This window comes from Heteronotia binoei, chromosome 5, assembly GCF_032191835.1.
Source record: "Heteronotia binoei isolate CCM8104 ecotype False Entrance Well chromosome 5, APGP_CSIRO_Hbin_v1, whole genome shotgun sequence".
Taxonomy (NCBI): Eukaryota; Metazoa; Chordata; class Lepidosauria; order Squamata; family Gekkonidae; genus Heteronotia; species Heteronotia binoei.
The window spans coordinates 23,687,032-23,692,208 of record NC_083227.1 but is presented as its reverse complement, the minus strand read 5'-3'; positions in this window follow the sequence as shown (position 1 = coordinate 23,692,208).

The following is a 5,177-nucleotide window of genomic DNA, read 5'->3' as shown; positions in this document are numbered from 1 at the left end:
GCCATCATATGGATTGAATAGGGACCTTGGATGGTTATCTCATAACCAGAAGTAACTGCCTTTCCCTTTCAGGTATTCCATTTGGATTCATCAGTAGAAGGAAGTGGTCACACTCAGCCTGGATTGCGCCTTCTGCCTTTCCCATGACTTTTGCAACTGCTTTGCGTTTACATGGCACTCATTTCCTGCATCCACTCCCCCCTCTCTTTACCACTGATATATCTCTGGCCATACATATCCGCCATGCATCTGTGCATGAAGTGAACCCTCCATTTATCCGTGTTTCTCGAAAGCTTATGCTACAAAATGTTTTGTTAGTCTTAAAGGTGCTACTGAACTCTTTACTCTTTTGCAGCAACAGACTAACACAGCTAACTTCACCCGATCTGTGTAAAATAGTATTTCCTTTTGTCCATCCTGAACCTACTGCCCATTAGCTTCATCGAATGCCCTCAAGTTCTAGTCTTTTGGGAGAGGAAGGGGGAAAAAATCTCTTTGTCATCTCTCTTGGATCAGTCACCGTTCTCTCAGCCCCCCAAAATAAACTTAGTTCACCACAAAAAAAGAGCTAGCATTTCAGGTCGCCAGACAATCTTTGGATCTCCTGACTATACTATGCCCACTGCCATAGATAATTAAATACCATCAGCTCTTCTAGAAAAGATGTGCATGTATCCCTTACCCTCAACATGTTCACCCCTGCTGAACGCACACGTTTGAAACAGCTGACCATGTGTTATTTTTGAGGCACACTGAGAACCAGTTTAGTGCTAAAATGTTGGACTAGGACAGGGAAAGGCAGGAGACAAACGAAGAAGGGGAGGGCAAAAGATGAGATGGCTGGACAGTGTTACTGATGTAACTAACACGAATTTGAGCAGACTTCGGAGGATGGTGGAAGACAGGAGGGCCTGGCGTGACTTTGTCCACAGGGCCGCAAAGAGTCGGACTCAACTGTGCGACCGAACAACAAAAAGGACAGGGTGGCCAAACTTGCTTTACGTAAGAGCCACATAGAATAAATGTGAGATGTCTGAGAGCCATAAGATTTTAACGCTGGATGTCAGAGAGCTGTAGGAGGGAGGGAGGGAGGAAGGGAGGAAGGGAGGAAGGGAGGAAGGAAGGAAGGAAGGAAGGAAGGAAGGAAGGAAGGAAGGAAGGAAGGAAGGAAGGAAGGAAGGAAGGAAGGAAGGAGATGATATTGGATTTATATCCCACCCTATACTCTGAATCTCAGAGCGGTCACAATCTCCTTTACCTCCCCCGCCTACACACACACACAACAGACACCCTGTGAGGTAGGTGGGGCTGAGAGAGCTCTTACAGCAGCTGCCCTTTCAAGGACAACTCCTATGAGAGCCAAGGCTGACCCAAGGCCATTCCAGCAGCTACAGGTGGAGGAGTGGGGAATCAAGCCCTGTTCTCCCAGATAAGAGCCCGCACACTTAACCACTACACCAAACCATGGAGGCAGATAGGACAGCTCCCTGGGAGTAGTGAAGAATGCTCTCAAGTTGCAGCTGACCCCAGAGGCAAGCGGTGGTTTGCCATTGCCTGCTGTTACATAGCAACCCTGGGCTCCCTTGGTGTACACCCATACAAGTACTAAGCAGGGGTGATCCTCTTTTGTTTCCAAAATTTGATGAGGTCTGGCTAGCCTGGGTCATTCAGGTCACACTGGACCAATGAAACCTGCTGCAAGGTTACTGCTATATTAAGAAGAGGAGGAGGAGGAGATTGGATTTATAACCCGTCCTTCATTCGGAGTCCCAGAGCGGCTTACAGCCTCCTTTCCCTTCCTCGCCCCTCAACAGACACTCTGAGAGGTAGGTGGGGCTGAGAGACCTCTGAGAGAACTGCTCTTGAGAGAACAGCTCTGAGAGAACTGTGATTTGCCCAGGGTCACACAGCAGCTGCATGTGGAGGAGGAGGTGGAGAATCAAACCCAGTTCGCCAGACTTCGCCACTGCATCAAACTGGCTTTAAAATGCATTGTTTGTTTTTTCTGAGTATAGTTTTGACTGCAGCATATAAGAAACGTTAATGTTTTAAAATTATTCAAGAATACATTGTTTGGTGACTTTAAATACTCAATATCTGATAGTGTCAAATAATGCTCTGGTTTTAAACCAACTACTTTATATAGTTTATTAAATATAAATTGATCCAATGGCAAGTTTCATGAATGGGCTAAATTAAATCAAATATTCCTGAATCAAATCAGAAAAAGGAGATCAAATATTTCAGAATAATATGAATATGCTATATACTTGATATATTTCCCATGTTATATTCTTATATTTTGGATAGATGTTGTAATATGCCCCCTAACTTCTTTTTAAAAATGTTTGCCTCTTTCTTTCTTTCTTTCTTTCTTTCTTTCTTTCTTTCTTTCTTTCTTTCTTTCTTTCTTTCTTTCTTTCTTTCTTTCTCTTTCTTTCTTTCTTTCTTCTTCTTTCTTTCTTCTTTCTTTCTTTCTTTCTTTCCTTCCTTCTTTCCTTCTTTCTTTCTTTCTTTCTTTCTTTCCTTCCTTCTTTCCTTCTTTCTTTTTCTTTCTTTCTTTCTTTCTTTCTTTCTTTCTTTCTTTCTTTCTTTCTTTCTTTCCTTCCTTCCTTCTTTCCTTCTTTCTTTCTTTCTTTCTTTCTTTCCTTCCTTCTTTCCTTCTTTCTTTTTCTTTCTTTCTTTCTTTCTTTCTTTCTTTCTTTCTTTCTTTCTTTCTTTCTTTCTTTCTTTTCTTTCTTTCTTTCTTTCCTTCCTTCCTATTCTGTTTATAAGACCTGCTCCAAGATTCTCTATTGTTGCATTGGCTGCAGCCGGCTGACAGCACCTTCCCTTCCTGCAATTTGGTTTCCCCTGCAGAAAGGGTTAAGCTGACCGAGTCTGTGTTCCTAGTGTGGCAGCAAGGAAGGAGGGTTGTAAACTGGGTTAAGTCACTTCCTGCATTTCACCCGCACCTCCCCTCCTTTCGCCTGGGAAAGAGTCCAGTGTTGGGGGGTCAGTGTGGCTAATAAGGGAATCAGGTGAGCTGAAAGTGTGCTTGGGAAGGGCAAAGGGAGAGGATGAGGCAGGAGAGGGGCTGGCAAGAAACTCCTGTGAGAAATGGGTGTCAGTTTAATCCCAGACTTGATCCACAGGTACACACAGCCATCATCTCTCCTGGCTGGCTCATGGGGATGGGGGTGGCGGAGTGGAGCAGAAAGAGCTGTCAGTTGTGGGGTGGGGGTGGGAAGGCAAGGAAAGAGTGAGAAGACCCCCTCCACCAAAGAAAAGAAAGGGAGATGTTTTTTGTTACTTAACCCACCAAGATCCTTTCCACAAATACACTTCCACACTAGATCTTCAAACCTGGTTCAGCCCTGTCCCCAACCTGACATTCTGCACTTGAATCATGGCATCCTAGAAACCAATTCTATGAGTTTACGATTCTATAATTCTAGTATAGAAAATCAGTCTGGGGACAGGGCTGGACCAGGATTGAATGTCTTGTGTGGAATAGGGAAAGGTCCATCAGCATCCATGATCTACATTAGCCGTGTCAAACCTCCCTGTACAGAGGCAGTGTACCTTCGAACACGACAAGTCTGGGTACGAAAAATAAGGGGGAAGGAATCAGTTGCCATGCTCAGGTCAAGAGTTTTCACTTTATTTATCTCCTGCCTTTCTCCTCAAAGGAGACTCAAAGCAGCTTGCATCATTCTCCTCTCTGTTTTATCCTCACAATAACCCTGTGAGGTAGGTCTGGCTGAGAGGGTGTGACTGGCCCGAAACCATCCAGCAAGCTTCCATGGTGGAGCGAGGATTCGAGCCTGGATTTCCCAGATCCTAGCCTGACATTAACCATGATTAGATTAGACTGCTGTCTGTTTTTATGGCTTTAGATAAATAACAGAAACAATGCCTATCAGTGAAGATGTGTTAAATGGAAACTCTATGTTGAAAGGCAGTGTATCTCTGAATGCCAGTTGCTGGAGACCAGTCACAGGGACCAGCTTTGTCCCCTCTGACCCAGTTGTAGGTCTTCTCGGAGTATCAGGCTGGGAACTCTGGGAAAAAGGGTGCTGAAGTAGATGAACTATTGCCCTGATCACATATTTTGTTCTCCACATATGGAATGCAGAGAGTCAGTTTGGTGTAGTGTTGAAGCGTGCAGAATCTTATCTGGGAGAACTGGGTTTGATCCCCCACTCCTCCACTTGCAGCTGCTGGAATGGCCTTGGGTTAGCTATAGCTCTTGTAAGAGTTGTCCTTGAAAGGGCAGCTTCTGTGAGAGCTCTCTGTTGTGGGGGGAGAAGATAAAGGAGATTGTAAGCAGCTCTGAGGCTCTGATTCAGAGAGAAGGGCAGGGTATAAATCTGCAGTCTTCTTCTTCTTCTCTCTGCCCTGAAGTGTGCAAACTAACATGCAGCTGGCTTTGAAACATTTAAAATTTTCGCTGGAGTACTCACACATAAGAAGTTAGGTCAGGGCTTTTTTTGAACAGGAATGCACAGAACGAAGTTCCGGCTGGCTTGGTGTCAGGGGGTGTGGCCTATATGTAAATGAGTCCCTACTGGGCTTTTTCTACAGAAAAGCCCTATGTGAAACAAGGGTGATATCAGGGGGTGTGGCCCAATATGCAGATGAGTTCCTGCTGGGCTTTTTCTACCAAAAAAAGCCCCAAGTTAGGTGAAATCTTTTCCAACAGATGCACCTGATTCATTGAGTTCAGGGTTTCCAGCTCCAGGCTGGGAATTACCTGGAGATTTGGGAGGTGGAGCTCGAGGAAGGTGGAATCTTGGAGAGGAAGTGTGATGGGATACAATGCTATAGAGTCCACCTTCCAAAGCAGCCACTTTCTCCAGGAGATCTTCAGCTACCATCCTGAGGTTAAGCAGCCTGAGAGAAATCACAGAGAAGGGAGGTGCAGGAGAACCACAGGCTCCATGATATACCAAATATAACAAAATTAAAGCAAACTCGATCAATTCTAGCTATAGAAATTAGGAAATCAAGTAAATGCAGATCAAAAAATCAAAATTACTGCTACATTCCAACTCACAAACCAAATATGGACGACAAACGATGTGACAAAACCCATTTAGAATACTAGAAGAACAAGGAAACTTCCCTCAAAGGACTCCGGTCAATAACCACCTTAGAGAGGAACGCTGAAACAAAGACCTCCAAAGGTGCAGCAA